The 25,021-nt window shown below is 54.4% G+C and overlaps 1 protein-coding gene across 5 annotated transcripts in view; it reads right to left on the bottom strand.

The window, feature by feature from the left end:
* GPR35 (G protein-coupled receptor 35) overlaps positions 1–24,972 on the bottom strand; it is a 31,470-nt gene extending 6,498 nt beyond the window's left edge. Inside the window, exons 1-2 of one of the 5 annotated variants that reach the window (XR_005218700.1) lie at positions 22,061–24,972; positions 12,085–12,340 (exon numbers count right to left, since the gene is read on the bottom strand). The gene's annotated coding sequence lies outside the window, so the exon portion shown is untranslated. Of the gene's footprint in view, positions 1–1,519; positions 1,612–12,084; positions 12,341–13,643; positions 14,165–16,548; positions 16,609–22,060 lie in introns of those variants that run through there. The other 4 variants (XR_005218701.1, XR_005218702.1, XM_037848757.1 and 1 more) reach the window with 4 other exon arrangements.
* Between the last annotated feature and the right edge of the window lie 49 nt (positions 24,973–25,021).

Below are 25,021 nucleotides of genomic sequence, written 5' to 3'. Positions count from 1 at the left end.
TGGCAGGCAGCATGGCAGAGCCTGCTTCCCTGAGCCCCCGGTGGAGAGTCTGTGCCCTGCTGGACCCCCAGTGGACAGGGGGCCTGTCTCCATGGCTGGGCCCCCAGTGCCAGGCCCTGGGTCCGTCTTCTGTCCCATCCCTCCCCATGTTCCAGCAGGGGAGACTGTGGCCCAGTGGAGACAGGGGCCGGCCAGGTCAGTGTGGGCGGCAGGATCCCTGCCCAGGGGTCCCAAGGCAGCCGCAGGCCCGTCCCAGACCCTGCTCCTTGGCCGCTCATCCTGCCCCCGGCCTGGCCTTGCCCAGCAGCTACCCCCAGGCGGGCACTCAGGCTGCAGCCCCGGGCCCCTCTGAGCCGCACACGGGCATGGGCTGCCATGCTCCTAGGGGAGAGTCCCCTGTCCCACCTCTGGGGTCTGAAGCCCCCGCCCACAGCAACTCATGCAGAGCCCCGTCCCCCAGTGGTGGGTCCCCTCCTGTTCCCCCCACATCTGTGGGGAGCCCCAGCCCAACTGCCCACCAGCACCCGTGGCCCTTGGACATGATATGGGGGTGCAATCTGCCTGGCTGTGTCTTTGAGGTCCTCAATCCGGGGTTCCCATGCTGCCTCTACCCCTTGTGGCAGAAAGAAACCTTGCGTTCACCAAGTTCTAGGGGTGCTGGTGGAGTGGGAGGGCAATGGCGTCCAGAAGGGGAGGGAGGCCCAGGGGGTCCTGGGGGGTGGGGGTGGGCAGGGGCGAGAGCCAAGGGCCCAGAGGGAGTGCGGGGGCCGCGTCTGCCAAGGCGAGGGCAGGGGGGTGGGCAGGGGCCGGCCAGCGCCCAGGAAGGCCATGGAGACCAGCCCGGGGGGCAGGGTGGAAATGGGGGTTCAAAGGGATGGCCTTGGGAGGTTCCCTGGCGGGTGGAGGTCCCTTTTGCCTTTCCCACCCCAGAGAAGGATAAGGTGTCTTCTACCAAAGGGTCCAGTTTTTCCCGAGGCTGGGAAACTTCAGCAAGAACTGCTGCGGGACAATGGGGGGCTCGGCCGGGGGGTCTGCAGTGCTTGGTGGGGGGGGGGGCGCGGTCGGTCGGTCGCTCTGGGGCCACGGAGGCCCCTCCCGCAGGTGCTCCCTCCTGCTCCGCACCCTCTGGGCCATGGCCGAGAGGGTCTGATGGGCTCCCGAGGAGCCACTCAGGGCCTCCCGGCCAGCGGGCACCCCTGCCCCTGCCCCTGCCCCGCGGCCCCCCACGCCTCCGGGCAGCGGGGGCTGCAGACGTAGCCGCCCGGGCCGCAGAACGCCGTGGAGATGCGGCTCCCAGGGATGCCCCGGACAGCCAGGCAGGAGCTGAGTCACCCAGGGAGGTGACACCACGGCCCCCGCGGCCACCTCAGGAAACCCGCAGGCTCCCCGGGCCCCTCACTTGCCCGCCTCCGTAGGGGGGAGCTGGGTGGGGGTGGGGGTCCAGGACCTGAGGCCCTGGGACGGGCAGCACCCGGCAGGCCCTCTCTGCAGTGGGTGAAGAGTGTCCCCCAAAGCTCACCTCCACCAGAACCTCAGGAGGGGACCTCGTTTGGAAATAGGGTCTCTGCAGATGTGAAGGTTAAGACAAGGCCATTCTGGGTTGGGGAGGGCTCCCTGTAGGAAGAGGGCAGGACGCACGGAGAACAAACGCTGTTCCAGTCGCCTGAGCTCTGAGGCTTCGTTACGACCGCCCCAGGCAGGTGGCTGCTGGCCCGGCTCCACCTGGGCCACGGGCAGGCTCTCCCCAGCGCCAAAGCCCGTCTTGGGACCCGAACTCGTTCCACGCTCTGCCCTGTCCCTCCTCCCTCACCCACCATGCAGGACACGGGCAGGGGTGAGTGGACACAAGCAGGGGGTGCGTGCAGCAGGGGCGCTGGAAGGGGAGGGGGTGCATGCAAGGGGGCGAGTGTGGGGAAGGAGCACACGGCTGCAGAGCTCTTATGGGGGCCACTGAGGGTCTGTGGGGTTGGGGAGGGTGGCTCCCGGTGCTTCTTGGAGGAGGTGAGCCTGGAGCTGGGCCTGGGAAGACGGGGGAGGTGGGGAAGGAGAGGGCTTCCCTGGCCCAGACCCCGGGAGCAGGGGTGGAGAAGGGGAGCCCGGGCTCGGGGCCAGGCGGGGGGGACGCAGGTGGAGACCTTCCTCATCCCTGATCTCGAGCCCGGGACCTCCCAGCCCCCACAACAGCTGCCCGCCAAGAAGCAGCTGGGGCGAGGGGTGGGAAAGGCTGCAGGGACACACGGGGACACGCAGCCCTGGCGCGGACAGAGGGACCCGCGGTGAGGGGGGAGGAGAACCCCGTGTGACTGTGCTCCTGCCTTTATTTACGGCAGTGATGCTTTGTTCATCATGGATTGCTCCGCATTAATTTTATTAAAATATTGCATTGACATATTACTTTTTTTCATCACTGACTTTTTAACGCCCCCTTCAATTTTGTCCCCGGGGCACGTCGTCACCCGCCTCACCCCGGCGCGGCCCTGCCCGGCTCAGCTGAGCGGGAGGACACAAACCCAAGGCCCAGCTCTCCAAGTTGCCCTGTCCCGGTGGCATTTTGTTCCTCTTCGCAGCTCCCTATCCCGGGAGCAGAAGCTGCACTGGGGATCCCCTTCCTGCGCCCAGCCGTCGGGCGAACCTGCTCTCTGCCTGTCCTGCTGGGCACTGCAGCGAGTGGGCGCGGGCGAGGGGACAGCGGGCAGGGGCACGGGGTAGTGGGGATGCAGTGGGGTACAGCAGGTGGGGGTCAACAGGTGGGGGCGACACCTGGGGGGTCCAGGGTGGCAGTCCCCCCCTCCGTGCACGCACCTGCCTGAGGGCTGCACCCCTGTGCCCTCCCCATGCCCCCCACTGCCCCTGCTCCGACAGCCTCCGGCAAGGGCCACAGCACCTCCCTCCCGCTCGTGCCAGGCGCCTTCCCTCTCCCTTCACGGAAAGATGAGGCGCCTTTCGGGGAGACACCCTCGAGTTCCACCTGAGGAGCCCCCGCTGCCCTGCCCAGCGCCCGCCGGCTTCACCCGCCTTGGCCTCCCAAGGGAAGTGGGGAGGGAGGCCGCCTTGCCAGTCGCCCCATTTCCCTGCCTGTCCTGGGGGTGCCCCTCGGGAGTGTCCACCCTCCATGACCCCTTCCAGGTCACACCGTCCCCCTGCCGCCCACCAGCTCCTGCCAAGGGGCGGCCGCAGCCGGGGCCCCTCCAGGCCTTCCCCCTTGACACCCCAAAGGCGCCCTGCGGTGGGCCGCTCTCTCCTCAGGGGACCTGTCCTTGTGGGGTCTGCGGCCCCCCATGTATCCCCTCCATTGGGCTCCTTGTGCACCTTGTCCATCCCGGCCAAGGGGCCTTGCCTACACCCCAGCCCAGCTTCGGGGCCTGTGATGGAGGGACGCCCCTGCCCCCTGCCTGAGCCCGAGGGTGCAGCCCTGACCGTGGGTGACTCTGCCCGGCTCTGTGCTGGGGAAACACACTGCGAGGGCAGCCCCAGAGGACAAGGCCTGGGGGCCTCGTTCGGGAGCCGGCACAGGCTCAGTCAGACGGGTCAGGTGTCCATGCCCTCCTCCGCGAAGCCCGCGTGTGCCAACCTCGCACTAGGGCCGGGAACTCCCGGCATCTGGGGTCTGCCTGGGAGACTCCGGGGGGGGGTGGAAGAGGGGTCTGGGGGACACAGGGGCTGGTCCCAGGGGGCTGGGTGATGGCACAAGGGGGCCACCGCCCTTGACTCCACGTCTGAGCCTCTGATGTTTTCCACAATGAAAGGTGTGTAATTCACACGACCCCGACGTCCACCGTTGGCTGAAGAGAAACAGCGTGGCCCGTCCCTGCCGTGGAATGTGACTCGGCCACGGGAAGGAACGACACTGACATGCGGACGGCTCGGTGGGACCGTGAAGATGCCCCGCGGCTGAGGGAAGCCAGGCCCCAACGGGCAGAGGGCGTCAGCCTCCACTTGTGTGAACCATCCGGGGGAGGCGCATCCGCGAAGCCAGAAGCAGGGGAGTGGCTGCCAGGGGCTGGGGGTGTGTGTGGGGGTCCACATGGGCAGGAGGGTTTTGGGGGTGATGGTCACCTAACAGTGTCAATGCCAAGGATGATAAATCTGATGTGATGTACATTTGACCACAAGAAAAAAAAGCTTATCAAAATAAAGAAATGAGCGTGTGGCCGCGGGAGGGCCGTGGGGGGACAAAGCCCTTCTGTGGGCAGACGAGGCGGCCAGTTCCCGCGACCAGGCGTCCCCTCGGCCCAGCGGGGGTGGCCAGCCCCACCCGCCTGCCCTGCCTGGGCCCCAGCGCGCTCCCCACGCAGCCCCGGGAAGCTGCCGGGCGGGGCGAGGGCAGTGGAGGGGCCACGGGAAGCGGTCAGGGGCGGCGGGGAAGGCCAGGGCTCCGTCGGGGGGCAGGGGGACCTTGGCAGCCGGCCCCGAGGGACAGGAGCAGGGAGGCTGAGGGGCAGGGGACACAGCCCAGACTCGGGGGCCTCTCGGGAGTCGCCGCCTCCTGCCCCCGCCCACCTGGCCCGGCCCCCAGGCCCTTCAGCCGTCACCTGCCCCCGGCCATTCTGGGACGCCTCCAGCCCCCAGCTCTTGCTGTTCCGCTCTCACACGGGACCCCCAGCCCCAGTTGGGGCTCCTTCCTGCCTCCCCCTAAACCAAAGTCACCATGTGGCTTCTAAGACCTCATGGGACTCACTCACCCATTCATTCATTCATTCAGTAAACATGGCTAAGTGCAGAGGGGTGCAGCCGAGGGTGAGTGGGGGGGGCAGGGGGCATGGTTTTGCATCCACCTAGGGGTACCTGTTCCATCCTGCACGTGAGCCTGCGTTTCCCACTCAAAATGACCAACACGGTGGAACCAACAAAAGAGTAAAGAAAGGGGCCCGGCCTGGAAAGATGGGGGCACGGAGGCCGCAGTGACCACCAGCCTCCAGCTTCTGCCCCTCTCTGACCCGGACCCCCACGCTGGGCGTGTCCCGGGGCCTGAGGGGCTGGGGGCGGTGGAAGACCAGCCCCAGGCCCATGGGGGTGCCCCGGGCAGGGGGCCAGGGGCCAGGGCCCGGTGGCCAGTGCTCCAGCCACAGCCCGGGCTCCAGGCTCCTCACCCCACCCTGTCCGTCAGCGCACGGTTGGCGAGTCCAGGACGCGGCCCGGGGGGAGGGGGCAGCGCCAGCCCCTCGGGCCATCCCCGCCGTGGGCAGCCCTGGCTTCCAGCTGCCACGGTCCCGCCTCGCTCCTCCTCTGTGTCTCCCCTCAGCGTCCCCTTGGAGCCCCCATGACCCCAGACGTGGGCCCAACCTTCCCACGCTGCCCTGAAGCCCCTTGGAGCCCTTCGCTCGCTGAGCACCTCCCCTGGGACCAGCAGCACCTGCGAGGGTCGTGCTGAGCCCGGGTCCTTCCCTCGCGTCCCCCGACCCCATTCCCAGAGGGGCTGCAGCAGGAGGGCCTGGGGGGTCCTGGAGGGTCCTGAGGGGTCCCAAGGGGGTCCTGAGAGGGTGGTCCTGAGGGGGGGCTCTTGGAGGGGGGTCATGAGGGGTCCCGATGGGGTCCTGGGGGGGTCTTGAAGGGGTCCTGAGGGGGAGTCCTGGGGGGTCCCGAGGGGGTCCTGAAGGGGGATACTGAGGAGGTCCTGAGGCATCCTGGGTGTGGTTCTAGGAGTCTGAGGGATCCTGGGGGGTCCTGAGGGGGGCCATGGGGGGGTTCCTGAGGGGTCCCAAGGAGTTGTGAGGAGGTCCTGGGGGGGGTCCTGAGGGGGGTTTCTGGGGGGTCCTGAGAGATCCTGAGGGTGGAGGAGTCCTGGTGGGGGTTCTGGGAGTTCCTGAGGGGTCCTGGGGGGGGGTTCCTGAAGGTTGGAGGTCTTGAGGGTTCTAAGGGAGTTCTGGGGGGTCCTGAAGGGTCCTGGGGGATCCTGGGGGGTCCTGAGGAGTCCTGAGGGTGGGTGATCCTAGGTGGGGGTTCTGGGGATTCCTGTGGGGGTCCTGAGGGGTCCTGGGGTATCCTGAGGGTCCCGAGGGGGGGTGGTCCTGGGTGAGGGTCCCAATGGGGTCTTGAAGGGTCTGAGGGGGTCCTGGGGGGTTGTCCTGGGGAGTTCCTGGGAGGTCCTGAGGGGGGTCTTTGAGGAGATCCTTTGGGGGGGTCCTGAGTGGGGGTTCTGGGGGTTCTTCAGGGATCCTGGAGAGTCCTGGGGGTTCCTGAGGGGTCCTAGGGGTCCTGGGGTGTCCTGAGGGGTTTCTGGGGGCCTGGGGGGCCTGAGAGAGGGTGCTCCAAGGGGATGGTGAGGGAGACGAGAGGGCATTAGGCAGGTCCCTGGGGTGGACTGCAGGAACCTGAGTGCCCTGGCGTGGCCTCCTGCTCCCTGCCCCTTGAGCCTCCTGCCACCTGTCTTGCTGTGCCCAGCGGTGCCTCCGCTCACAGCCCGAGATGCCTCAGGGGATCTCCATGCCCACAGGGGGTGCCAGCTGCAGCATCCCCACCCTGTCCAGCAGGGAGACCCTGGCAGGTGCTGGCTGATGGCCAGACACTGCCCCCTGGGTGCCCCCAGGATGGCTCACTCACCCCCAGACAGCATCTGACCCCCCTCTTCCTGAGCAGGCTCCCCCACGGTGCCCGCCCTGCTCCTGCAGCTGCCCCTCCGGCACCCCCTCCCTGGCAGCGGGGTGGGGCTGAGGTGCTGCTCCAGCCGCAGGTTCCTGCCTCCCCGGAGCCTCTTCCCCCTTTGGCTGCCGGTGCAGGCCACCTTCCCCTTTCTCTGCCTGGAAGCAGCAGCTGGTGCCATGCGGGCCGAGCTCCTGGGGACGCCGCCTCCCACCGGGGCCTCCGGGGACTCCCTTCCCCATGGCGCCATCTGTGGCTGGGGCGCCCCTCGCCACTAACCACCCTCCCGCCCAGGAGCACCCCTCTTCCAGGTGGTCACTTCCCTGCTCAGGAACCCACTGGGGCTCCCCACTGCCCGGTAGAAGCTTGGTCTCAGGCCGACGGAGGCTGGTGGAAAGTAAGCCTTTGCCCTGGGGGCTTGTTCCTGCTTTAAATTAAACACCCCCCACCCCCCAAACCTCCCCCCCAACCCGGGTGCTGGATTCAGGGCAGGAGATGGCACGTCTCACCCTGCCAGAGGCCTGTCTCTCCGTGAGGAACTGGAGCCCCTCCCCACCCGGGACACGGCTGCTAGCTCAGGTGTTTGAGGTGGTCTATCTGGGGTGGCCAGGAAGTGGCTTCTCAGCACCAGGAGCAGAACCCCCTGTGAGAGCCACCGAGCTCGGGAGTTCTCACGACGGCCCGGCCCCCCCGGCCCACTGGCCCCCTGAGGCACTTCCTCTGGAGGTTGGGCAAGATGCCAGCCAACAGAGATATGAACAGGCAGTTCTTAGATGGCCCCTTAGAGACGTGAAAAGATGCTGGACCCCTCAAGAAGAGAAATGCAAATCCCAAGTGCCCTGCCATTCCCACCGGGTCAGCAAAAATCCAAGAGCTTGACAACAACCTCTGGGGAAAGACCCTCACCTACTGCTCAGCGGCATGTAAGATGGTACAGACCCCTATGGAGGGCAGTTTGGAGTTGCATCTTCCCCTAATCTCACTTCTAGGAATCTATTCCAGAGAGAGGGGCAAATTCACAGAAACATCCTCAGGAGGCTCCCTGTTGCAGCACAGCAGGAAGGAGCAAGAGCCCGGAAGCCACCCACACGTCTACCCGGGGTTGCTGGTCAAGCAAAGGACCTTCTGTCCACGCCACAAGCCTGGGAGAATTGTATAAAGGAAGGAGAAGTAGCTCTCTACACTACCCGCTGGTGCCTCCAGGGTACACTGCTAAGGGAAAAGAGTGTGTGTGTGTGTACACTTATTTTTCTTAACGGACGGCTAAGCTGTAATATTTGTTTTAAGTTGTTACCTCTAGGGGACAGGCAGTGAAGGGACATGGGGAGGAGGGACAGGAAAAGAAACTAGATTTCTCTGAATATACCTTGGTTTGTAAATTTGACTTTAGAACAATGCAAATATGTATATAATTACTAAATTAAATTAAATTTTAAAAGTAAGTCTTAAAATCAAAAGCAAAATGAAAGAACTTACCCCAACTGTGTACAGTTGGCATCCATAACCCTCCCAAATTATTTCAAGTGATTTTAAAATCCTGTAATTTGACTGTGTGGCTCTGTCACCTGAGTACAAAAAGAATGGCAAAATAATGTTGCAATTATTTTCAGTAATCATTTTAAACCAAGATTGGTCGGTACATTTATGTAACTTGAGGACTGAAAGAAATATTTTTAAAAATCAAATGCTTTTCAGCACTCACCCCAGGGAAGGTAGTATTGCATTGCTAGTTTGAGAATAGTGGGTGTGTTTTGAGATAAAATAAACGGGTAATTATATTGGGTGGTGTTGAAAGTCTCAGTGTGGCATAAAGCAGTTGCAGATGCATTATTAATAAGGTTAAGTAAAAACCCAATAGATCTGAATTTGAATGGAAAATTTTCTGTATGGACTCATGATGTCTCTTACCTCTAAAAAAAACACACTTTTTAGTTCTGTCCACTGACCAGCCTAAAAACAACGACCAACCCAGTAGTGACAAGCTTCCCCTAATGTCCAGATTTTGGTTTCCACATATCCTCTTACTTGACAAAGAACAGAGGTCTCCTTTGAGAAAGGGATGCTTTCAGGTCTGAGTCAGAAAATGCATAAGATGAGCCTGATATACCTTCATACCAGAGAACAAAGAAGCTGCCAAAGACTACCAGTGCCGCGTCAAGAAAACTCAGGAGCCAAGTGACAGAAGCTCCCAGTGGCCAAAGATGGGATGATTTGAATATTAACAAGGATGATTATTGCAATGAATTGAAACAAAAAATGTTTAAATCCTTGCATTTATAATTATACTTAAAAAAATCCTCATTCATCACTTTTGAAAGATAGTATGTAAACAGCTCATTATTTTAAAAACCAGTAAATAAAAGGAAAGAATCAAGCACCTCCCTACACAAACTATACCTTCGCATGACCCAATAGTTAACGAAGGGAAGTTTCTTTTATGGAGATAGTTCAGCTAATACACGGTGAAGGCAGAACTAATTGGAGTATGACTGCGCTGCAAACCCTAACGGAGTCACGAAGGTCACGTAAATGTTAGCTCTACTGCATTCGTTGAGCAATGTCTTGGTTATCTACTGCAGCATAAAAAGTGACCCTCCAAATTAGCAGCTCAAATGACAAACAGTGACTGTCCCCAGCTGCTGGGGGTCAGGAAGGGGCTTGTAGACTGTGATCAAAAGCTCAGGGGGAGCCTGAGGGCCTCTTTGTTGCTCAGATGTGGCCTCTCTCTCTAAGCCACCTTGGCAGGTGAACTCACTGCCCTCCTCTCCACGTGGGACTGACTCCCAGGGGTGTAAATTTCCCTGGCAATGTGGGACATGACTCCCAGGGATGAACCCGGACCTGGCCTAGTGGGACTGAGAACATCTTCTTGACCAAAAGTGGGGAGGAGAATTGAAACAAAATAGTTTCAGTGCCTGAGAGATTTCAAATGGAGTCAAGAGGTCATTCTGGAGGCTATTCTTACGTGTTATATAGATATCCTTTTTTAGTTTTTAGTGCATTAGAATAGCTACAAGTAAACACCTGAAACTATCAAACTGCAACCCAGTAGCCTTGACTCTTGAAGACGATTGTATAACAATGTAGCTTACAAGGGGTGACAGTGTGATTGTGAAAACCTTGTGGATCGGCGCACTCCCTTTATCCAGTGTATGGATGGATGAGTGGAAAAATGGGGACAAAAACTGAATGAAATATAGAGTGGGATGGGGGGGAGATGATTTGGGTGTTGTTTTTTACTTTTATTTTTTATTCACATTTTTCTGGTACAAGGAAATTGTTCAAAAAATAGATTGGGGTGATGAATGCACAATTCTATGATGGTGCTGTGAACAGCTGATAGTACACCACGGATGACTGTATGGTATGTGAATATATCTCAATAAAACTGAATTTAATTAACAAAAACAAAGAAACAAAAAAGCTCAGTGGGAGGAGTGGCCGCCAGCTCCCGAGCAGCGCTGGGCAGGATTCCGTCATGCTTGGGCTGCTGGCGGGTCTCTCTGTCACCTAATCTCGGAAGTGACAACCCATCATTTTTGCCGAATCCTACTTGTTATCCTTGAATCTGTATGTCCTGCCCACACTCCAGGGAAGGGGATGATGCAGACACGAACCCCAGGAGGCCAGGCTCGCCGGGGCTGTCTCGGAGGTTGCCGCGGCATCAGCGATGGCCGGTGGCTGCTGCAGCGTCAAAAGAGCAACCAACGTGACGCACCTCCTGGAGGAAATGCACACCCCACTTCTGAAGCGGTCTTGCCAGGAAACGAAAATCACACCCGAATCTGATCAATCGTCTAGCCTAACTACCAACTGATGGGAAACAGGTGTCATTAAATGAGAGCCCAGGAAGGCACGCAGCTGAGTCTAGTCTGTGGGAAACTCTGCAGGGCAAGAGACGAGAGAGAGAGAGGGAGAGAGAGAGAGAGAGAGAGAGAGAGAGAGAGAGAGAGAGAGAGAGAGAGAGAGAGAGAGAGAGAGAGAGAGAGAGAGAGAGAGAGAGAGAGATAGAGATAGATATGGGGGGGAAATCTGCTAATTAAAAGAGACTTAAAAGACATATCAGCCATTGCAGTGTGTGGACTTTAACTGGATCTCAGTTCAATCAAATAGATTATTTAAAAAATGCATAAGCCCATGGGCGAAATGTGAAGATAGACTGAGTATCTGATGAAATCAAAGATTTGCTCATTTTTTGGGTCAGCTGTGGTAACAAATTGTGGTTCTGTATTTTAAAAGATCCCTTATGTTTTACTCTTACTGAAATTTCCGTAGATGAAAGGCTAGGAGCCTGGCACTTGTTTCAAGTATGTTGTGGTAGGAGATGAAGGTGGGTGAAACAGAACTGGTCATGGTCCGTGCTTCAGGCATCGGCTATGGACTACAAAATCTCCACAGCAAAAGGTTTTATCAGCCCTCACCTGTCTGAACACCACAGCCCCAGTTCCTATCAAAATGCTGCCAGCGGGAGCAATGCAAGCATGGAGAATCCAGGCGAAAGGGCCTGCACTTAACAGCCCACATGGGGAAACAGTAATAATTTGTCGTTGTCTGTGCCTCAGACCATACAAAACGGGGAAGGCGAGGGCAATTGGCCTCAGTCCTGGCCCGTGCAGCCGTACTGATTAGGAATCCTAAGTCCCTGGGAAATAGGAGTTACTAAAATATTGTAATAAGACCCAAATGCCCATTAAAATCTTTATCACCAATCCAGGACCTCCTATTCCCAGGGGAACCTTGTGCATGACCACGTGGACCCTTTTTATGCCCAGATGAACGGCTGCTGTAACAGCAGAGGGCTCTCAAAATTTGCAAGGGGAGACTACGGGTATTTACAACCTCCCCACAGTGTTCTCTGCCGGGTACCTTGTTGTCAACTAGTGAAGCTAGCATGGATATTGTCATCCCTTATTGTTCCCATAAACAACTTTCTTTTCACCTAGCAACCCCCCTCCTGCAGTGGCCTCAGCAGTGACTCCTGCCCACAGTGGAACCCAACGTCGGGTTTGCTCCCGGCCTTCCCTGGACTGTGACCCCTGTGGACTGGACTGCGCGAGTTTCCTACTGGCCCGGCAGAATTCAGCAGGTGTTCTGGTTTGCTAATGCTGCGGAATGCAAAACACCAGAGATGGATTGGCTTTTATAAAAAGGGGGTTTATTTGGCTACACAGTTACATCTTAAGGCCATAAAGTGTCCAGGGTAACACATCAGCAATCGGGTACCTTCACTGAAGGATGGCCAATGGTGTCCAGAAAACCTCTGTTAGCTGGGAAGGCACGTGGCTGGCGTCTGCTCCAAAGCTCTGGTTTCAAAATGGCTTTCTCCCAGGACGATCCTCTCTAGCAAGCTTGCTCCTCTTCAAAACGTCACTCACAGCTGCACTGAGTTCCTTCTCTTTGAGTCAGCTCATTTATATGGCTCCACTGATCAAGGCCCACCCTGAATGGGTGGGGCCACGCCTCCATGGAAATATCCCATCAGTTATTATCTACAGTTGGGTGGGGCACATCTCCATGCAAACAACCTAATCCAAACGTTCCAACTTAATCCCCACTATTATGTCTGCCCCACAAGATTGCATCAAAGAATATGGCTTTTTCTGGGGGACATAATACATTCAAACCGGTACAGCAGTTATCAGTAGACCCCTCGTCTAAATGGTTTAACTCGCTTTCTTGGCCACGGCGGCATCTCTTCGTGAAACTGTTATCTCTGTGGGGGCCTCCTAGCGCTCCGTTGTCTATGGACGCCATGTCTGTCCTATGGTCAACATAGTCCGCTAAACGTGGGGGTGGGTAGTGGGGGCCCAGGGCCCCCTCCCCTCTATAGTGACGTAGCTGCCCACTTGACTGGGACAGACCTTAAAAGTCATCACACCTCCCCAGGGGAGGAAAACATGTATTGTTAAAGCACTGAAACTCCCCTCCCCTGATCACTGCTGATAAGGATCTCCATACCCTTGTGTCACAAGACCCTGCCAACACTGTTCTCTCACCCTCCTTGTCCCAACCCTTATAAACCACCCCCGGCACCCCCTGCTTTTGCAGAGCACTGACTTCCATCTTTCCCAGCCCGCCGCCACCATGGAACCATAACTCCTGTATGTCAGCCCTATTAAACTCATGTCTGACTCCGAAAACAAACAAATAAATAAATAAAAAGGTTCAGGCCCGATGCGTGGTCCTGTGGGAGTTCACCCGCTGTGAAGAGGACCGGAAGAGGTCACTAGTTCAGGTGCCCATGCCGGGGGAGGACGGACTTTAGTCTAATATGGCCGAGGTCCCTAGAAGGACCCAGAAGTAGAAGCCAGAAGTCAGCAGACACAGGAGAGAGAGACGGCCATGGACGATGAGGATGGCCGGGATGTCACAGAGCCCGGGAGGCCAGCCCTGCCTGTATCTAGGTGTGGGGCTCCCAGCCTCCGAGACTGAGACTGTGAGACAGTAAATTCCTGGTGTTCAAGCCCCCCATGGGTGGCCTTTGTCATCGCAGCCCTGGTGGACTGAGAAACCACGGGCCCAAATGGGCCAGAGAGGACTCCCGGCAAAGTGAGACGGCCCAGGGTGGCCTGGGAGAGGGGCAGGATGCGGGGCCCAGAGAGAGCCCTGGGTGACCGCACTGGGGCTTGGCTGGTCAGCTTCCCGACACACACAAAAACACATACGCACATCCACCCACACACGTGCACATACACACGTGCACACACACGCACACATACGCACATTCACCCACACAGTGCACATACACACACATGTGCACACACACGCACACATACGCACATCCACCCACACACATGCACATCCACCCACACGTGCACATACACACATGTGCACACACAGATGCACACATACCCACATCCAGCCACACACGTGCACATACACGCATGTGCACACACACGCACATCCACCCACACACGTGCGCACACACACATGTGCACACACACAGATGCACACATACGCACATCCACCCACACGTGCACATACACACGTGCACACACACACAGATGCACACATACGCATGCACATATGGACATGCAGGCACACACACACATGCACACATGCACACACACACTTTCTGCCAAGCAGTGACCCTTGGAGGGGCCCTGGGGTGGGGAGGACTGTGTGGCCAGGGGGAGGTGAGCCCCATGGACAGGCACTGTGCCCAGACTGCCCGGACGGCTGGAGCCCCTGCAGGCCCGCAGAGACCCACACCCCAACACGGCACCAGCCAGGAACCACCAGTCCACATGGAAGTGAAGGGAACCCTGGAGGTCCTCCCGGAACAGGGGTGCGGGCAGCTGCCACCAGCTCACCAGGGGCAACTGCCCCTGCACTCCAGCCCCCACCTCACCCGGTGCAGGAGGGGAAGCAAGCCCAAGATGGGCGGGGACAGGCTCAGCCTCCCTGGGCTTAGTGTGGAATGAACTGATGTGAAAGCCTGGAGAGCAGGGATCGCATGGCCCAAGGTTCAGGGTTACTCATCTCCAGCTGAGGGAGGGACTGGGCAAGGCCACGACGCTGCAGACACCAACTGGGCAGCAGGGGTGTGGGAGGAGGGGCAGACGGGGTCCATGGGTGACAGGACCTAGGGGAGAAAGAAAGGGTATGGGGCAAGGGAGGGAGGAAAGTGGGCTCCTCAGAGGCTGGCATTAGGACTGGGGTTGGAGTTAGGGCTGGAGCTGGAATTAGGGTTAGGCCCAGGGCCAGGGTTTGGACTAGGTTAGGCTCAGATCCATGGCCCAGGCCAAGGTCATTGAGGGCAGGGATGCAGCAGGGTGAACCATCTTTTACTGGGTCCTGGCTTGCTTTAAAAATCTGAAGTGAGTTTAAGACATTTTTCCAGAATCTTGTGTGTGTATGCACAGTCTCACACACACACACACACACACACACAGCATTTCATACAAATTCAGGGCACATGGAGACCCAACAAGCCACAGGCCTTGTCCTCCCCCTAGTTTACACCAAACCCGGGAGCATCCACCCCGTTCTCACCTTCCCCAAACTGGCCCATCCAGGAGGACCCCCATCACCAGCGTCGCCTGTCCAGACCTCCACCCACCAATTTATCAGCTGTCCACTTCCTCAAACACATGCACACCCTCTGTGCCACACACTGTGCTGGGCGGCCAGGACTCCTCCTCCTGGTTTGTCCTCAAGACGGTGACCCCCTCCACGGCACACTTGGGGTTTGGGGTGCACTTCCAGAGAGTCTGGGTCACCCTGCCCGGTTTAGACCCAGCTTGCCGAGGTGGTTTACGTAAGAGCCCCAGGGGGATGGCAGGGCCAGGCAGGCCCCAGGGCAGGACTGGGAATGGACTCCAGCCTCGGCCAGCCAGGGCCACTGGCTCTGAGCTCCTGCCCAGACCTGCCCGTGCACCTGATCTTCTGGGAACCCATGGTCTCAGCTGGCCGCAAGCCCTGCCAGAGGACTGTGCAATGGGTTAGGCCCAAACTCTCCTGAAAGAATTGACTTCACTCTTGGGGTCCATGGCCTCAAGCCCCCTCAGTGTTATTAGGATCCCACCATGGCCAGTCCACCAAAATCTCTCACAATGAGGTCCTCTGTGACCCCCATGCCAATAAACCCCATAGGCACCTGATAGGGGTCGTCTTATTCCACCTCCCAGTAGCATTTGCAAAGTTGGCTGGTCTGTAGTTCTTCTTTTTATTGTTTTAATAAAAGCTTGAATAGATATAAATGAACACTCAAGGACTAACAGGTTAAGGAATAGAACATAGAATTGAAGCACCCTTGTGCCCTGTCTAAATTCTGAAACCCTCTCATTCCAGCACCCCAAAGCTAGCCACCAAGCCACCCCCCTCCCTTGGCCTCCAGGACAGCATGCTTGCCTCGTTTTGCTCATTTCTCTTTGACATCTCCTTAAACACACCTCTTGTTTTCCATTTGGGTCCCTAAAATGTTGGGGTTCATCAGGATTCAGTCCTGGACCCCTTTCTTCTTCCCACTGCTTCAACAATTCACCTTATGCCCTCTGACCGCCAGCTCCAGCCCAGACCTCCAGCCTGAGCTTCAGAACACAAGCGAAGCACCCACCAGGCATCTTCTCTTGGATCCTTAGAAGCACTTTACATGTGACTTATCCAGAATGTGACTTATCCAAAACTGACCGCATCATCAAGTCCCTTTACTCCATACTCTAATCTTCCCTCAAAGTTCTGCATCTCAGCAATGACCTCTCTCATTGCCCAGGCCAAACACGGGCATCACTATTGACTCCTCCCTCCCCTCCCACATCCAATCAGTCATCAAGAAGCTAAATATGCACAGTGTAAGCCATACAGCAACCACTGAAAGGAGAAAATGAAGAGGTACCAAAGAAGCCACTAGAGGAGAGAAACAAAACACTAAAAACAACAATGACAACAAAAACAGAAACAACTCAATTAATCCAAAAGAAGGCAGGAAAAGAAGGGGGTAAAAAGGGAAGAACTGAAGAGACAAATAGAAAAAAAAATATAGCAAGATGGTAAATTTAATCCCAACCGTATCAATAATTACATTAAATATAACTGGTCAAAACATTTCAATTAAAATGCAAAGATTGTTGAACAGGATTTAAAGTGAAAGAAGCAACATTGTGCTGTCTACATGATAAATACTTTAAATATACAGATATATTAAAAGTAAAAGAATGGAAAAAGATAAAAAATGCAAACACTAAACCATAAGCAAACTGGAATTGATATATTACTATCAAAATAAACTTCAGTACAAGGAATATTACCAGAGATAAAAATGGGCAGGGACGTTTTATAATGATAAAAGGATCAATTCATCAAGAATACATAACAGTCTAGTGACGTCATCAACATGGTGATGTAAACAGCTATTGAAAACTTCTCTCCAGAGATTCAACCAAAAAAAGGGCAATTCTGAACTGTTTGAAACTCTGAAGGAGGACATAGACTGGAGTAAGACCCTGCAAATGCTGAACTGAAGAAATATCAGGTAGGAATCTTCCATCACAGACCAGCCAGTCATCTCCCCTCCTCCTCACTTGGTCTCTGTGTGGCAAAGGCACAGAAACAGCAGGTGGGACCCCTCCCGCTGGGGCAAAGATTTTAAAATCTCACAGCAGTGAAAAATACCCTCATTGTTTGAAGACCCAGTGGACAGGGGAGAACATTTTAAGGCCCAGATAGGTGAGGGATAAAGAGACTGAGAAAACATGGACAGAGACTGCATTTCCAGCCCTGGGTCTGAAAGCCCTTCCCCCGCCCTTGAGGGAAGCAGCAGCTGGTGGCTGTTCCCTTGCTTTGGGGACAGCTGGAATACTGGCTCAGCTGAGGGAGCACTGTGCCACAGGTGTAGCCCCACATCAAGCCAGATTTTGGCCAGCAAAGTGAGGGCATAGGAATCCCACAGTTTCAGCTTGCCTGTGTAGACACGGCCTGTGCTCAGAGGCAAAGCAGCCTCTGAGGACGATTAAGTTACTGAACACCACCACCTGCTGGACAGTCCAGAAAGTGCAATGACCCTTTCTTAGGAACATAACAGTTGGTCTATATGCCCTATATAGAAACCCAGCCCTGTTTTTGCTGAGAAATAGGGAAGACCCAACTGTTAAATCAGGGACATGAATCATACCCAGGTCTTGCTAGCAGTGGAAAACAGAGCAGCACTGGAAGCCAGCAGATTTGTATTACCACACACAGTGAACCTGATGGGGTGCCCAGTGCCTACCTCCCATCTGTGTGGCAGACCACAGTGGGCACCTGATTTGGGGGAGGAGACTGGGGGGTAGACCCAATCTGACAACTGACCAGGGAGAGAAAAAAGAAAAGATAGAGATCAAAGTCAATCAACAAGAAAGCCTATGCAAAAGAGAGAAAACAACCTCCAGAATAAACCAATCAAGAAAACCACATGCCAAGATAGCAGAAAATCATGAGCAACATCAGGAAACAGGAAGATATGGCCCAAAGGAAGAAACTAACCCTTCAACTGTGGTTCAGTTGAAACAACTAATTATAGATGCTCAACCAAATCTTTTAAATCAAATCCACAAGGTAAGAGAGAATGTGACAAAAGAGATAAAGGATATAAAGAAGACACTGGGTGATCATATGGAAGAATTCTTAAACTTGAAAAAACAAATGGCAGAACTTATGGGACTGAAAGGCATAACAGAAGAGATGAAAAACACTATGGAGACATACAACAGCAGACTCAGAGAGGCAGAAGAAAAGATCAATGGGATGGAGGATAGGACATCTGAAATCCTGCAAACAAAAGAACAGATAGGGGAAAGAATGGGAAAATATGAGCAGGGCCTCAGGGAACTGAAAGACAACATGAAGCACATGAATATATGTGTTATAGGTGTCTCAGAAGGAGAAGAGAAGGGAAAAGTGGAGGAAGGAATAAAAGAGGAAATAATCCATGAAAATTTCCCAACTCTTACAAAAGACATAAAATCACAAGTCCAAGAGGCACAGCACACCCCAAACAGAATTGATCCAAATAGACCAACTCCAAGACACTTACTAATCAGATTTTCAAATGTCAAAGACAAAGAGAAAAGCGATCCATCACATACAAGGGAAGCTTGATAAGACTAAGTGTGGATCTCTCAGCAGAAACCATGGAGACAAGAAGGCAGTGGTATGACATGTTCAAGATACTGAAAGAGAAAAACTGCCAACCAAGAATCCTATACCCAGCAAAACTGTCCTCAAAAATGATGGAAACTTTAAAATATTTATAGTTAAACAGATACTGAGAGAGCTCGTGAACAGGAGATCTCCTCTACAGGAAATACTAAAGGGAGTGCTACAGACAGACAGGAAAAGACAGAAGAGAGGTTTGGAGAAGAGTGTAGAAATGAAGATATCAGGAGATAAAAAGAGGGTAGAGATGGGACATTTGATGTTGAAGGAGTACAGAATGTTCTAGGGGATTGATTGTGTAGATCTAGAAATCGATAGTACAATACAGTGTGATGGTAGCACAATATTGTAAGTACACTGAAAAACGATGATTGTGAATACGGTTGAAAGAGGAAGGTTAGGAGTCTGTATGACACCAGAAGGAAAGATAGAAGATAAAGAGTGGGACTGTATAAATTAGTGAAACTTAGAGCGGTCAACATGTGTGATTAAATGTACAAATATAAGAATGTTTTTGCATGAGGGAGTGGCAGGAAAGAATGAAGTTGCGAGGTATGCAACAACGTGAATGGACCGTGAGGACAGTCGGTTGAGTGAAATAAACCAGAAATGAAAAGACAAACATTATAATGCCTAATATAGACTAATAACAATGTGTAAATTCTGAGAATTGAATCTGGGAGCATGGGCTATAATGGGAAGGCTTATTTAATGGTTCCTAGATTGTAAGCTCCTACAGCAGTCACATTTATTTACGAGTTGTAACAGTTATTTCTAAATTTTGAGATTCAGAGCTGTTTGTGTGTGACGTGGTTGATCCCTGGAGCTTCAGTTGTCTGTGTGGCATCTGGGACTCAGAGCCAGAGTCTGGCAGCTGGGAGTGTCAGCGTTGCCCCATGAATCAACCGCAAAAGAGGCTGAAAAGGAGATCAGATTTCGACTGAAGATATAAATGAAATGGAGTTGGTTGAGATTGGGGTAGATCCGACCAAAGGGTGCAGGATGATACTAACCGTGTTTTAAAACTTTGACTTCTGTATGGGACCAAAGGAAGAGATGGTTGTATGGTACAAAACTATATTTTCTATAGCACACTATATAATTTAACTTGTATGGTCAGTTTACTCAACTGCCATAATTACATGGAACGTTGACTAGGGACTGAGACCTTGGTGTTTGTACAGGTTGGCATGAAGCCCTGATACAGCCCAGAGTAATTTAGGCAGAGAATAAAAAATATTTACAAAGCCCCCTTGAGGGACTGTGGAAAAATATGGAAATACTAAACTTCCCCAGCAGGAGAATTCCAGATATTCTCGCAAGCATTGGGGACCACCAGCTTAGTAGGCAAAGCCCTCGATCTTGGGGCTTCCCCATACAAAGCTTGATGCTGCAAAGGAAAGGCTAAGCCTACTCATAATTGTGACCAAGAGTCACCTCCAGAGGGCCTCTTTTGTTGCTCAGATGTGGCCCTCTCTCTCTAAGCCAACTTGGCAGGTGAACTCACTGCCCTCCCTGCTATGTGAGACATGACTCCCACGGATGAGCCTGGACCCAGCATCGTGGGATTGAGAAACACTTTTGGACCAAAAGGAGAACTGAAACAAAATTAAGTTTCAATGGCTGAGAGATTTCAAATGGAGTTGAGAGGTCATTCTGGAGGTAACTCTTACATAGATATACCTTTTTAGTTTTTAGTTTATTAGAATAGCTAGAAGTAAATATCTGAAGCTGTTGAATTGCAATCCAGTATCCTTGATTCTTGAAGGCAATCATATAACTATATAGCTTACAGGGTGTGACCATGTGATTGTGAAAACCTTGTGGCTCACACTCCTTTCACCCATTGTATGGACAAATGAGTAGAAAAACTGGGTACAAAAAGTAAACGAATAATATGGAGTAGGGGGATACGGGATGTTTTGAATGTTTTATTTTTATTTTTGTTTTTATTCTTATCTTTTTTTTTGGAGTAATGAAAATGTTTAAATATTGACTGTGGTGATGAATGCACAACTATATGATGATACTGTAACAACTGTTTTACACTTTGGATGACTGTATGGTGTGTGAATATATTTCAATTTAAAAAAAGTAAATGAGGGGGGAGGTGGGGTATGGGATGCTTTGATATTCTTTTTTACTTTTATTTTTATTCTTATTTTCATTTTTATTTTTTGGAGGGATGAAAATGTTCAAAAATTGATGGTGTTGAATGCACAACTATATGATGAAACTGAACAATAGTACACTCTGGATGACTGTATGGTATGTGAACACATTTCAATAAAATTACATTAAAAAATACATAACATTCTAAATGTGTATGTACCTAATTACAGAGATCCAAAGTAAATGAAGTGAAACTAATAGAAACAGAAGGATAAATAGACAAATCCACATTTATAATGAGTTATTTTAACATTCCTCTCTCAGTAACTGGTAGAACAAGTAAAACAAAAATGAGTAAGAATCAATTAACTTGTCCAAACTTATATTTATAAAACACTACATCCAACAACAGCATGCATATTCTTTACAAGTGCACATATGAACAGTCTTCAAAATAGGCCATAAAACAAGTCTGCATAAAATTAAAAGGATTTCAGTCATATAGAATATGTTCTCTAAACACAACAAAACTAAATTAGAAATCAATAACAAAAAAGATATAAGATATATAAAGAATATTCAAATATTTGGAAATGAAACAATATACTATAAACAGTCAGGGGTGAAATAAGCAATTAAAGGGAAATTAGAAAATATTTTGAACTGAATGATAATGACAACACAATTTATCAGTATTTGTGAGATAGAGATGATGCAGTGCTTGGAGGGGAAGTTAAAGCTTTACATGCTTATATTAGAAAAGAAAAAAGATCTAAAATGATTGATATAGAAAAGAAAAAAGATCTAAAATGATTGATATAAGATTCCAATGTAAGAAGCTAGATTAAAAACAACAAATTAAGTGCAAGTAAGAAGAAGAAAGGAAATAAGAATGAAAATTTAATGTAATAGAACAAAAACAATAGAGAAAATCAATAAAATGCAAGTTAATTCTTTGAAAACATAAATAATATTGTTAAAACTTCTAGCTAGAAAAACCAAGAAAAAACAAAAAGAAACCCACAAATCATCAATACCAGGGATGAAAGCATAGATACCACTTCAAATCCCACAGAAGTTGGAGGAATAACATAAGGGAACACTGTGAACAAACACATTTGACAACTGTGATGAAATGAACACATTTCTTGAAAGTCACAAGTTGCCAACATTTATATAAGTAATAGAAAAATTGCACAGCCTTATGTCTATTAAAGTTATTGAATTCACATTTAAAACCTTTCCATAAAATTCCTCTTCTGTCCCCACCACCACCCGCCCAGTCCACGATACATCTGGGGTGTCTGCAACAGCCCTTCTGGGGGATTCCCTAAGCCATTGGCCAGCAGAGATTTCAAAAACATCCTGCTGGGTGCTGCTCAGCCCCATGCGATGGATCCCCCTTGCCCAAGAGATGAGGCCCAAGCTCCCCGAACAGCCGCAGGCCCCTGCCTCCGTCCCCACCTCGGCTCTTGCCTCGGCCCCGCCCCAGCTGCCCCCACAGGCTCCCTGCAGCACGAGCTTCTTTCCAGTCCCTGAAGGCGCCCAGGTGCTCTCCCAGAAGCTGCCCAGGCTCGGCGGCCCCAGCCTGCCCGGGAACAGCCATCGGCTCATCCACGCCTCATTTCCGACAGATAGCCCTCCAAACACATGGCCCACAGCGCAAGGGCAGGGAGCCGGGGGCCTCAGCTGCACCCCAGCACCTGGCACGGGACCCCCACCCACACGTGCTTACTCTGTGTCTCCAGCGTGAGACGATGGGAAGGGACCTGCAGCGCCTGGTCGTTCTTCTCACTGGGGGTTGGCAGATGAGGGGTGAGCCCATGTCAGCTGGAACACAGAAATGCCACATGACGCCATGGGCACCCCAAACATCCCACCCGCAGAGGCCCGGGGACCTGGGAGAGCACTGGCCCCTGACGGAGCACCCCCTGCTCTGAACCCAGCAGCAACCTTGCCTCGTGGCCGATTTGTAAAAGGGGCAGATTTCCCGGCAGCCGACGCCAGGCCCTGCCTGGCCCTCGCCCACAGAAGCCACGCGGTACCCCTGACCGAGCCCCGTGTTCCCGGGAACCCTGAGAAGCCTTGGCCCCAGCCCAGATGAGGAGGTGCCGTCAGTGTGGACGTGGCCTGTTGTTGGGAGTCGGAGAGCAGCAGCCGGAGGGTCTCAGCCCAGATGGTCCACGGCAGCAGGACAGGGCTCTGCGGCCACCGTCAGCTCCTCCGGGGAAGGAGGACTTGGAACGTGTCCCAGGGAGCAGAGATCCTGCAGGCTGCCGGGGCAGCTGGTCCCCACTAAAGTCCCCCCTTGAAACCAGAAAAGACCCAACTCCTCCAAAGTGGCTGCGTCCCCCCCCACTCGTCACCCTGTCCCCTGATGAGGCAGCCCCACCTGGGCCTCATGTTGGGGTCTCCAGGAATAAAATGACTCTTCCAGCCATTTCGAAAGTCAGCAAAGCTGCTTAAATCTGGTAAAAATCAGGGGAGGAAAAACCAGCAGCAAAACCAGGGAGGCAGACAGGAGGGATGAGGCGGGACCCTAAGTGGAGAGAGGGAGGGGAGGGGCAGAGCCGAGAGTAGCCGAGTCCCTGGCCTCGGTCTGGAGCCCCTGCCCACAGCCCCCTCTCCATCCACCTGCCCTTGGAGCACAGGGAGCTCCCGACTCACCCCAGAAACTCTGTCCCAAGGCTGCCCCCGGCCTGAGAGGGAGGGACGGGCATGGCCGTGAGACCACCCAGCGTGGGGCCCCGAGCCCGCCACCTCTGGAGCAGGAAGTGGCAACGGGAAAGAACGAACAGGCTGGTGCGGGGCAGAGTCCGCTGGGAAAGTGGGGAAGGCAGGAAGGGCGGGAGGTGTTCTCACCTGCACACACCCAGACCTGCCCGTCTGGATCGTTCTGGCCAGGGACGCAGGCTCTTGGCACACACCTGATGTGCCCCTGGCTCAGCCCTGGGCACCTGGCTTGGCATGCTGGGAGCTGCTGCTGGGTTTGCAAAGCTCCTGTCCCCTCACCCCCCATGCCCAGGCTGCTGCGTACCCCTGGCCATGAGCCTCAGGCTGGAGCTCTTCACAGGCCCCAACCAGGCCGGGAGTGCCCAGAGCGCAGTCAGCACATGGAGAGGGTGGAGGCCGTCCTGGCCCCCCGAGCCCGCAGGGCAGCCTGCAGTGTGCAGCCCCAGTTCCACCCGGCGACCTTGTCCTGGGCTTGTGACTGGGGTCCCACAGGAGGGTAGATGGAGGCCAGAGGTCTCTAATGCATCAAGAGAGCTGCTGGGAGGGCGCCGGGCACTGCAGCTGGACGGCCCAGAGCCCAGGAGGCTGAGCTGCACCACCCAGCAGGCACACCCAGGGCCAGGATGCCAGGAAGAGCAGAGGGTCCCAGGCTGACCTCGGGGAAATGCCATCGAGGTGGCCCCAGCCCTGGACCCAAGCCTTCTAGGGCTCCACTCACCTGGTCAAGGATGGGGGGCAGGCACTGGGGGAGGCCCTCGGCAGCATTTTATTTCTCGCAGACTGTATGGGGAGGGAGCAGAGACCCTGGCCCACATCTGGGAGGGCAGGGGTCACAGGCGACCCTGTGGGTTTCTTGAAGGGGGCACGAGGGAGGCTGGGGCTCCCAGGGAAGAAGGGGGCCCGTCGGGGAAGAGCAACGCCACCCTGACGGGGTAGGAAGTGCACTGGCTTCCACTGCGTCCACGCTGTCCAACTGCCTTGCAGCAAAATGAGAAGAAAAAGAAGCCAGTTCTTACTGACGGACAGATGATGAACTGAGGGATGGACAGACTGACCAACACAAAGACAGACAGCAGACAGTGTCCGACCCGAACAGGCAGAAGTGCGGGGCCCGCAGCCCGAGCGCACCCCTGGAGGCCTCTCCGGGATGACCGAGGGGCAGGGTGGCCCAGCACACCGCCGTCCTCCCAGGGCAGCAGGGGGAGCTGGGCGTGGGCAGCGGGTCTGGGGAACTGCAGAGACTGTGACAATCGCGTCCAGGCAGGGCCACCTGGGCCAAAAGGCCAATTCGGAAGCGGCTCTGAGGTGGGAAGGGGTGTCCCCAGCCCTGTGTGTCCCCAGCTGAGCTCCTGAGCAGGCTGCAAGGCCAGGGGGTTCCTCTCACCAGGGCCCCAATAAGGACGGCACCAGGGTGACCACAGCTGTCACCCGCCCAGATGCACCAGGAGGGACGGGGGTGCTGACAACAAACCTGTCGGACAACAGGCGCTCACTGGGGCTCGGGCTGGGGGGCGGCGGCTGCCTCTGGACCCCCGTGGGAGGCTGCTGCTCCAGTGTCAGCTCCTGGGGGTCTGCCCTGCCCCATGGGCCCCTGCTGGAGCCAGCGCCTGGGCCTAACTGCCCACTCCCAGGACGGCCCTTTCCTCCGCAGACCCAGGGGGCACCTCTGCCCCAGCACCCATGCCCCAGCTTGGAGAGCTGAGTCCCCTGCTCCTGAGGGTGCGCTCTGGGCGGCCCCGGGCCCCACCAGCCCCATGCCAGCAGCTTCCCTGTGCCTGCTGCCCTCTGCCTCCTGTTCCTGGGGCACGGCCTGTGCACCTGCTATACCTCTGCAACGCAGCACCTGTCTCTCCTCACGGCCCCCCACCGACTCCCCAAAACTGCCCACCCCAGTTGGCTATGCCCACCTCTCAAAGGTGCCTGGAACCCTCATCGAGCCTTGCAGAGGCCATGGTCAGCTCCC

The sequence above is a fragment of the Choloepus didactylus genome, chromosome 9 (assembly GCF_015220235.1).
Source record: "Choloepus didactylus isolate mChoDid1 chromosome 9, mChoDid1.pri, whole genome shotgun sequence".
Lineage (NCBI taxonomy): Eukaryota > Metazoa > Chordata > Mammalia > Pilosa > Megalonychidae > Choloepus > Choloepus didactylus.
Note: the sequence above shows the minus strand (reverse complement) of the source record. Positions and strands in the feature narration are given on the sequence as shown.